This window comes from Heloderma suspectum, chromosome 2, assembly GCF_057233095.1.
Source record: "Heloderma suspectum isolate Gila_16-S chromosome 2, 16-S_ref, whole genome shotgun sequence".
In the NCBI taxonomy this organism is placed as follows: Eukaryota; Metazoa; Chordata; class Lepidosauria; order Squamata; family Helodermatidae; genus Heloderma; species Heloderma suspectum.
In genome coordinates, this window is record NC_139459.1 from 183,390,310 (window position 1) to 183,401,185 (window position 10,876).

General features: G+C 45.3%; 1 protein-coding gene across 4 annotated transcripts in view; it reads right to left on the bottom strand.

The window, feature by feature from the left end:
* The window catches only part of B4GALNT1 (beta-1,4-N-acetyl-galactosaminyltransferase 1), a 78,009-nt gene extending 72,564 nt beyond the window's left edge, over positions 1–5,445 (bottom strand). Inside the window, exons 1-3 of one of the 4 annotated variants that reach the window (XM_084836637.1) lie at positions 5,335–5,427; positions 4,871–4,994; positions 3,767–4,228 (exon numbers count right to left, since the gene is read on the bottom strand). The gene's annotated coding sequence lies outside the window, so the exon portion shown is untranslated. Of the gene's footprint in view, positions 1–3,766; positions 4,229–4,870 lie in introns of all 4 variants that reach the window. The other 3 variants (XR_014788086.1, XM_084836636.1, XM_084836635.1) reach the window with 3 other exon arrangements.
* Positions 5,446–10,876: the final 5,431 nt, after the last annotated feature.

Consider the following 10,876-nt stretch of genomic DNA (forward strand, 5'->3'; position numbering starts at 1 on the left):
GCATTCAAGAATTTGGCATATACTGTTCTCAGAAAAAGCTAACCAACCTTTATTTATTTATTTATTGCATTTATACCCTGCCTTTTTTCCTCTTGCAAGGAACCCAAGGCGGCTTACATTATCCTCCTCCTCTCCTGTTGCTTAGACTAGATCTAATGAGATATAGCTGCCAGTCCAAGGTTAACTGGGTCAGTCCAATCAGCTTCTCCATTCTGTATCAAAGCCATATAGTTGGTGTTCTTGCATATTTTGTAATAAAGCCTATATCCTTTGATTTAAGCCAGGGGTGGGGACCGCCTCCCCATCCAGCCCTGCCCAACATGCCCTCCCCTCATGCACAATTAGGTTTGGTGGTTGGGGGTGAAATTATATTGGTAGTAATGCAAGGGTGGGGAACCTCTTTCAGCCTGAGGGACAAATTCCATTGCAGAGAAGCTCTCGGGGGCTGCACTCAATGGTGGGAGGGGATGAGGGCAAAGGGGGTGGGACCAAAAGCAAAAGGGGTGGGATATGAATGCAAGCATATTGTAGTTTAAAGTTCTTGGTGCCAGTAACTAAGACTTATGAGAGAGGAGAGGAAAAAACTGCACAAAAGTTGGGAAGGCAGCAATGATCAGTGGTAGGGGGAAAGGGAAAGAGGGTGGGGCTATCTAGGGAGCCTTGGAGGGACCAATTGCTGGAAAAGGTCAGGAGAAGAACAGGAATGGCACTCAGAAGCAGCATACTGTGCACTGGGGCAAATGTAAGAAAGAAGAGCCCTGCTGGATCAGACCCAGGGTCCATCTAGTCCAGCATTCTGTTCACACAGCAGCCAACCAGCTGTCAACCAGGAACCCACAAGCAGGACATGAGTGCAACAGCATCCTCCCACCCACGTCCCCCAGCAACTGGTGTACATAGGCTCACTGCCTCTGGTACTGGAGGTAGCACATCGCCATCATGATATAGCCATTGATAGCCTTTTCCTCCAGGAATTTCTCCAACAACCTTTTAAAGCCATCCAAATTGGTGGCCAGCAAATGTACCTGGTTGTGGGGCAGATCTCTCTGCTGCAAGTGGATGGAGGGGAGGTCACTGCCCCATTCGCCCCAAATATAGAGCCGCCTCTGCATCAAACCATGCTCTGAACCATGCTGATTAGTTATGGATCCTACATTTCTCATGCTAAGCAACAGAATACAACAAAGCAATGCATATCCTGCGATGTCTCTTAATAAATATACAGGCTTTTAACATTGGCTTGGACTAGTTCAGCATCAGCAACACCATTCCCAGATAACCTGGGAACCTCCCACTTTTTTTTGGCAAAGAGGTTTTTCCGCTGCCTCACTGCTAGGCTTGTGGTTTGATCGGTGGAGGCAGCTGTAGGCAAAATTTGCCACACAGATAGAGAGCTTTAGGTCAGAATGGAAGGATCCTATTCCAGTTTGCAATGTTTTGTACTGGTAGAATAACAGAATGGGAAGGTGCCTTGGAGGTCATCTGCTCCAACTGTCTGCTGCTCAATGCAGGATCTATGTGCAGGATACAACCACCGCGTGCCAGCCTCTGGTTAAATACCTCCACTCCAGCAAAGGGGAGCCAGCTGCAAGCATCAAGGAAGCCCCCTTTCAGCACAAAATAAAAATAAAAATCCAGTTTTGGAACCGTAGCAGATGGTGCTGGAGTAGAGATAAGGCCTTCCCAATTATGTGTACTTCTACCAGCTTTACTGTAGCTAAGAATGGGATTAGCTTTGTTTCATCTAGCGACACACCTACAGCTCAGGCCTGTCCTGTTGGAATGCCGTATCCCTGCAAAGCACATTGATGCTGCTGCTAATGATGACGATGTTGTCTTAAAAGTGAATCAATGGCCCTCCATCAAACACATTGAGTTAAAGGCTGTTTTTCTATGTATATAAATAACTATGGGAAAATAGCCACTTTAGATCAAGCATTATAAATATAGGACACTAAGTTATATTCTCTATTTTTCTTATGGGCTTGATAGAGGAGGCCAGGGCTTGGCAAGACATCATTGGCTCTGGGATCCAGCTGCCATGCTGTATATCACCAAGAGGATCATACTCCTGTTTTTATGCTCTTTAAAACTATCCAAGCTCTTCCATTTGCTCATTTCTCAGATTATAAATATTTACTCTCTCTAAAAACAAGGGTGCTTTGCTTTCCTTTATTTTCCCTGTGAAAAGAAACAGCTCTGCTCAGTACATAACAAGATACATAACGAGCAAAGTTAAACATTAATTAAGCAGTGTAGCATGTAACATTTTCTAAAATTAATTTAAAAATACTGAGTTGCACGTATTGTATAAGGTACACACTTCCTACATAGTGTTCGTTGTAAATTTAAGATGTTTGAGCAGCTAAGTTAACCAGATCATTAGCATGCAGATGCATTTGTTTTGAATAAATAATTAACTGATTTTTTTTAGCATATTAAAATATACACATGCCCCAATCCAGCCTGCACTATGGGTGTATTGGAGAAAGCTTCTGCATACATACCCCAAGTTAGTTGGAGTACAGTAATTAGGAACTGTATGCACAGTTTCCCCCTCTTTGATTTTGCAGTCAAGAATGGTTGTGCATGTGGAGCCCTTTTGTAAAATTGCACTTTAGACCCTCAAACAGAGATTGCACTTTAACTTTCAAAGCATTGATTGAATTTTACAGCTCTTTAGACCCCATCTTTGACTCACCGCATGAAACTAAAAACATTTTAGTTGGAAGGATGTGGGGCAGACAGCTGTGGGGCACTTTCCCCTTTATTTGCAGAGGTGGTAGCTGCATCACCCCCCCACCCTTTCCAGAGAACCATCAGGTGATGGGGTAATGGCACCACTCTCCCACAGCTCAGTGCAATAAGCAACCTTGTATACATGCATAATTTCCAAAAGATAATATATAAATGACTCTGTTCCTGGAAAAACTGCCCCAAATTTCCAATCGCTACGGAAAGCAGGGGCGAAATGGACAACTGATGAGGGTAACAGCCATCAAGAAAGCATGTGCCGCACATTAGATTGATTTGCTATTCTACTCACATACACCTCCTTTCTGATTAGCAGCACATCGAGGCCTGGGGTGACAGACAAGGCAGGGTGCCAATAGGCCTTGTGGGATGATAATGGGTTAAAAAGAAATGCCAGGCAGAGAGAACTCCCCTCTACGCTTAGCAGGCTTCCCCCAGGGTCTTGCCCTTGGTGATGGAGCAAGGCCCTGCATGCAGGCTCCAAACCAGAGGGAAAGGGGACCAAGGTGATTCTTTGACTACCCAGAAGAAGAAGAGATGAGCACGTGATGGAGCGGTTACCAGTTGTGGAGCTAAACGAATGGGTCAGTGGTGATGTAGGAGACCCAGATTCAAGGCTCCACTCGCAGCCATGAAACCTGCCCACACCATACACACGAGCAAATCTTAGGTACCTTCCTTCTATCTAAATTAAGTACGATCCTGATCACACACTAGAGAGCTACATTACCACCAGGAAGCATAAACTGAAAGGAGGCAAAACATGAAAAGAAAACCCCGCCTTTTTTTTTAACCTACAGGGATTGAAGAGCAATGCACCGTCAGAGGGAAGCTCCATCGAGATCAATGGACTTGCTCCTTAGCAAGGAGCGTGCATAGACTCACAGCCTTAGGTTACAACGCATACTTTACCTGGGAGTAAGTCCCATTGGATGTAGCACGGTCTGCCCATAAATGCACGGGCCCATAAATGCACGGGCTTGGGGGCTACAAGCCAGGCAGTCTCACCTACCTCACAGGTTGTCATGAGGATACATCAGACTTCTTTTTTTAAAGAGTCACATCCGCCCAGGGGTGCAGGAGAAATGAGGAAGAACCAACCCCGGCTTCTGAATCTGAGCCATTCCTTACAGCAGTGGCAATGATGACAGCGCCCAGTGCTGGAATCCTTATGTAAACCAGGGTTGTTGCTTCAAAAGACACCCCCAGCAGCTGTACAAGGCAAGCCCTCTCCAGACCGCGGGGCCCCAACAGAGAATCATCCGAGAGACATCTGCGCCATTCAGCCCAAGCCTGCTCCTCCTCCTGTGGCACCTTCCTTCTTCCTTGTCTTGTGTCCCTCTAGTCAGACCGACCGTCCATGGCTGCAAGCCAGCTCTGGAAGCACCGTCAGCCCAGGCCCGGCAGAAGAAGGGACCCCTTCAGAGGCCATGGTGGCATCTCGGGGCCTGCTCCCGGAGCTTCATCTTGCCACCTGCCAGACGGTAATTCGGTTAACTGTCTCTCCTTGGGATAAATCCCAGACCTCATGGAGAAGATGGTTCTATCGCAGAGGGAGGGAGGTACAGCTAGAGAGAGAGAGAGAGAGAGAGAGAGAGAGAATGCACCCTGCACCCAGGAGATCCCCCCCAGCCCCCGACCGTGACAAGGGAAGCCGGCGAGAAGGAGGCATTAACCCATCACTGCCCTGGCAAGCAGCAGGCGAGTGGGAAAGGGGGCGCTTTTCTCTGCCAAAGGAGAAGAGGAAGGAAGGAAGGAAGGAAAGAAAGAAAGAAAGAAAGAAAGAAAGGGGGGGGGAGGAAGGGAGTCGGAGAAATGGCTCCGTTTGATCCGGATCCAAGGAAGGCCTGTTGTTTCCACCTCTCCATCCAAATTGTGGCAGAGTCCCCATCCCCCTTTCGTAATCCCCGCGCGCGCACTCCCCAAAGCCGCATCTTTCCGCCTCTCGCTCCGCCGCCACTTTCTTCTTAAACCTGCCCAGCCCACGCCATCATTTCGATCCGTCTCCACTCCACAAAGGCCACCACAAAAGCAAACCCCCTGGCTTAGCCTCGTTCAGGCACCGAGGAGGAGGAGGAGAAGGCAGGCGGGCGGGCGGGAAGGCAGGCGGGGGTACCTTGCTCTGGAGGAGGAGAGGAGCTCCCAGTTTCAACGCTGCACCATTTTCTGGGCCATGTTCACATCTTGCGTTCGGTGCAGCCGCTCGACCCCGGGATAGCCTCCCTTCTGGCTCCGCAGACCTGGTGGTTTCAACACAACGAAGGATTCTTATGTCTCAGTAAACCAAGCTCTTCTCTATGTACAAAGGAGGAAGAGAAAGAAGGGGGGGGGGGGAGAGTGTCCAGTCTGTGCTGCTGCTGCTGCTACATGGCATAAAACGGAGAATGGCTTTGACTTCTCCTACTTGCCAGAGCCGGAAAGCAGGCGAGAAAATTCTGCGATGAGTGAAACACGCCGGTGTGGCTTCATCCCTTTCCTCCCCCTTCGCTTTTTCTCTTCTAGTCCATCCATCAGGCACCCACTCGCCCTACTGAAAATGTAAACTCTGCTGAAAATCGGGACGTTTAAAAAATAAAGTACCCTTAAGTGCTTGGAAAGCACAAAGTGCTGCTCGGAAAGCTAGTATTTAAAATGATCATCCATGCTAGACAATGCAGCGGTTGACTCCTCCTCGACGCCCCGTCATACAATGCAGTCTTTTGTTTGCTGGGTTGACCATCTCCTCCCCAACCCTCTCCCGCACAGCTCCTGTGCTTGACAAACCTACGTTCGACCCTACATTCTGCATTTCTGCTTCTCACGCAGCTATTTAGAATCACAGGCGCCCTGGTAGGGGGAACAGTCGGCAACGGTCCTCCCCCAAGCTTGTACAGAGAGATCAGTCTCGAAAATGTGAATAGTTGGACTGCCTTGCGGGGATGTTGTAAGAGTAAGTAAGTAATACGGTCAATTTACCAGCGATGTTGTAAGAGGAAAATGCAAAGATTGCAAAGCACTGTTGTCCTACAACAGCTGTCTAGAGGGAAAATGCCAGAGCATGGAGATGCAGTGAGTTTGGGGTTGTTATGCCAACTTTGCGAAGTTTCTCTTTAATAGTAACCTGCCAGGTGGAAAATAAGAAAGTGACGCTTCCACGGAGATGAGGAAACTCACAGTGCTTAATTTCTGGTGTTAAGCTGCTATTAAAGGCAAGGGCAGGGGAAAAAATGCTGTCAGCCGCATCTTGCGACTTTTCCCTCTGCCCCCCCCCTTAAGACAACATAAATTGGACAGATGATTGGACACATGGTACCAACTCTCCCTCTGCACCCAGAAACAGATCCCCACCCCACCCCAAATCACATCACTAGGGAAGTCCTGCACCTAGGAAAAAGAAACCAAATGCACAGTTACAAGATGGGGGATACGTGGCTCAACCACACTACAGGTGAGAAGGATCTTGGAATTGTTGTCGATCACAAGCTGAATATGAGCCAACAATGTGATGTGGCTGCAAAAAAGGCCAATGCTCTTTTGGGCAGCATTAATAGAAGCATAGCTTCCACATCCTGGGAAGTACTAGTTCCCCTCTACTCAGCACTGCTTAGGCCTCATCTGGAGTACTGTGTCCAGTTCTGGGCACCACACTTTAAGAAGGATGTAGACAAACTGGAGAGGGTTCAGAGGAGGGCAACAAAGATGATTAGGGGACTGGAAACAAAGCCCTATGAGGAGAGACTGAAAGAACTGGGCATGTTTAAAAGCCTTGAGAAGACTGAGGGGAGACATGATAGTGCTCTTCAAGTAATTGAAAGGTTGTCACAGAGAGGAAGGCCAGGATCTCTTCTCAATCATCCCAGAGTGCAGAACACGGAATAATGGGCTCAGGTTACAGGAAGCCAGATTCCAGCTGAACATCAGGAGAAACTTCCTGACTGTTAGAGCAATACGACAATGGAGCCAATTACCTGGGGAGGTGGTGGGCTCTCCCACGCTGGAGGCCTTCAAGACGAGGCTGGACAGCCATCTGTCAGTGATGCTCTGACTTGGATTCCTGCATTGAGCAGGGGGTGGACTTGATGGCCTTGTAGACCCCTTCCAACCCTACTATTCTATGATTCTACCCCATCCCAAAAGGACTCACCAAAGTCCAAGCATGACAATCTCAGAAGTTCTGTCTCTCAGATAAGGCTTTTGGGGCTCAGATTTAAGCCAGTGGAGAAATGTTAATGCAATAGGAGTTTTCTTTTCTTTTTTGCTTGTTATCAAACCCAGTGCTTTGGAATAATACAAGCTTGAAATGAATGACTACATAAATAAAAAAAGGTTTTATTTAAGCATTCTGCTCTACTTTTCAAGTTCTAAAGGCAGTTTACAACTTCACTGAAAACAACTATAATAGAATTAATTTTTCGTTTTGATCTGTCACACATGCCTTTATTGTATTTTATTGGTATGTTTTTGTGGATTGTAATTGTAACTAATGTAACACTGCCATGATTGATACATACGTTTCAGAAAGGCTGGCTAAAAATCTTATGTGGTGGCGGTTGAGAATAAGGGCTGCAATTCTATATATACACACTTACCTGGGAGAAAGTCCTATTGAACTCTATGGTGCTTAGTTCTGAGTAGACATGCATAGAGTTTCACTTTAACTGGCTGATTTGGATGAGGATTATCTTTTCCCTCAGCATCTGTAATAGTTGCATAACAGGCAGAAATTCAACAGGTTCAGCCTTTTTGGCTTGAGAGATACAAAAATGGGGAAAACTGCCCCTGTTGATGTCTACCTGCAGCTTGGCCAGTCTACCTGCCAATGGCCAACTTGATGCCCCGCAGATGCTTTGGACTACAACCCCATCAGACCTGACTGTTGGCCATGCTTGCTGGGGATAATGGATGTTGGAGTCCAAAACATCTAGGTGGCACTACCTTAGGGAAGGCTGCTTGGTGGGGGTGGGGAGGGGAGGAATTTTAATTTAACTGAGCCATAAGCATCTGAAGGTATTCAGTCAACATCAGATACACAAAAAAGCCCCAATAAGACAGTTCCGAAGATGCTATCGCTGTTCCTTTTGCTGCTGCCCAAACCTAACAGAGTTATTCTTTTAGGGAGCAATCCTATGCAGATTTAGACAGAAAAAAGTCCTACAACTCCCAGCATAGCTGGCTGGGGAATGCTGGGAGTTGTAGGACTTTTTTCTGTCTAAACGTCCTTAGAATTTTATCTCTATGGAGAGAAACCCTCACATATAAAAGGAGAATGGGCATAGACAAAGTCTGGGTAAGGAAGAATTTTTATTTTTAAGAGTGCTCCTATGGTAGCAACATCCTTCCAAGAAGGGTTTCCTACTGATGAAGGAAAATGAGGAACAAATCCAGTCTGAGAAGCAGGATGATTAATAAGTACAAGTATCTCCAGGGCTAGTCCAAGACAATCCAAATGGCACCCTTGCTCCCACTCATTAACATGGGACACAATCCATCAGGAAGCTGTCCTGTGCAGATGCCATGAAGAAGATGGGGAGCTGCCAGGCTACAGTTGCTAACCCTCCAGAAAATAAAAGCAATCATGATAAAAGCTCATGATTTATTGTTTTCAGCTAGATTATTTTTTGGTCTCTACTTCTTCGCTGCAGCAAATAAATGCTTGTAAGATTGATACATTCTTACGTTCAGACCACACCCCAATACGTTTGGAGTTACGATTCTCAGACTTGCCTAGACCTCCCAGTTTCTGGCATCTTAATGATGAGACAGATAAGTTGATTTTTACCCTGGATCAATTATCCGATCCGGACAATAAGTTTCTGTCATTGTCTGGTTTGCTTGCTAAATATGATTTACCTGCTACAGCTGAATGGCAATACTTGCAGTTGCAACACTTGTTGGAATCTAGGTTTGGTCCAGCCACTTTCACAGCTTCAGAGTCTCCATCGTTATTGGAAATACTCATAGCAGCTGATCAGTCATATCGACCCATGATTCATGTATATAAATACTTGTTATCAGTAAATAAATATGATGCGCAGGGTGTAAGACAGGAATGGAATAGAGAATTGGAGTGCCCCATTTTGCCTAATCGTGGATCGTGGTTTTAGTGTCTGTACCTGAAATATCTATGGGCCTTAGGCTACCCCCTATTCAACAAAAATTCTTGTTTTGGGTTTATTGGACTCCACAACATATCTTTAATAAAGGTTTGTCTAATCCGCATAATTGTTGGAGATGTAATATACCTAATGCTTCTTTTATGTTTTCACAATGCCCAATAGTCGCCTCCTTTTGGGAGGAGGTCATAATATGAATAAATTTTGTATTGGAACACTCTGTAATGCTGAATGATATACATGTCCTCCTAAATTATTTCCCAGTTTCTTGGAAGTTAATGTATGGTCAGCACAAATGGATTTTCTGAGCACTTTTGACTGCCAAAGGACAGATATTACAACACTGGAAGGACAAAGGCTCACCTCCTATAATGCGGTGGATTGAGGACCTAATAATGCTATCAACATTTGAACAGGTGGTATATAGGTGCCACTTGCGAATGGATAAATACATGGATATTTGGTCTGCTTTTCTTGATGTTTATGCATAATCTTCTATCTTTTTAGAATTTTGTATTTAATAGAATACTGACATTTTTTATGTATGTAATGTTCTGTCCTTTCCCCCCTCTCTTTTTTTCTTTTCTCTTCATGAACTGTTTTGTTAAAATCATAATATAATAATAATAATAATAATAATAATAATAATTTATTAACTGAGTTTGTATGCCACCCAATAATCCACTTTGCTGAATGGCTTACAGAAATAAAAAACAATAAAATACAGTTTTTAACCATCAGAATATTATACAGTGCAGCATAAAAATGCCAACAGCAGAGATGAAAAACAAACTCTCAATGTAAAGCCAACAGTACTTTAAACCAATTTTCAAAACAATTTAAATGGTTTCACATTTTTTAAATTAAGTGTTAAGAGGTTTGGGGGGGGGGAATAAGTTCTGCACCTTGCTCTGAAAAGACTGCAAGGTGGTGCCATTTCAGCCTCTCTGGAGAAAGCATTTCTTACAGACTGGGGGAGGCTGTTGCTTACTGGTGGATCCCCTTTTTAAAAAAATGAAGAATCCTTTAAAAAGAATTCTTATAAGTTGCAACCACAGGCTGAGCCTTGGCTGAAAACTCTAGGCCAGCCTTCCCCAACCTGGCGCCCTTCAGATGTATTGGACTACAACTCCCATCATCTCCAGCCAGCATGGCCAATGGCCAGTTAGAAGATTGAGAGGCTAGATCCACTTCCCTAATGATGCTGAACTTACATTTCAAAAGAGTTAGTTTGTTCTAGCTTGTTGCACTACTGTGAAAAAGATTAACCTCAGGATGTAGTGGGCGGGGGGGAATACAAGATTTTGCCTACTGATAACTCCACAGTGTAACAAAACATAGCATTCTAGGGGGCCCTGTTGCTACATTAGAATATAGGGGTTCAACAGTATTTCACAGCCACAATGCCACCACCAAAAAGGCCCTCCTCCAGTAGCTAAACTTGCTTGATGGGGGCCCCCTGAGAGAAGGACCTCTGCAGACAATTTCACGATGAGGGCAGGCACATGTGAGAAGAAGCATTCCTTTAGATAACCTGGTCCCAAGCTATTAAGGGCTCTAAACATCAAAAACTGCACTTTGAATTGTGCCCAGGTATTGACTTGAAGCCAGAGCAGATGACAAAAAACTGCTGTAATATGATTAAATGTCCAGTACCAGTTAACAAACTCACAGCCCTGTTTTGAAGCAATGGAAGTTTCTGGTCTGTTTTCAAACTCAGCCCTGCATATAATGCACTGCACTGTGCTGCAGCATCAGTCCAAATGGGAAATTAGCATGGATAACTGAAGCAACGCGATCTCTGGCCAGGTAAGTTCAGTTTCTTTATCGAATAGAGTTGATACAAGGCACTCCAAGCCACCGAGGCCACTTTGTGACCTTTCACCGTCAGCTGTGCAGGTAGGTGCCTGCCCAGAGAATTACCGCCTTTGAGGAAGTGGACTGTAGCCTAGGCCAAAATATATTTGCTACTCTTCAAGGTGCCACAAGACTCTGTTGTTGTCCACATCTATCCTAACTCAATGAAGAGG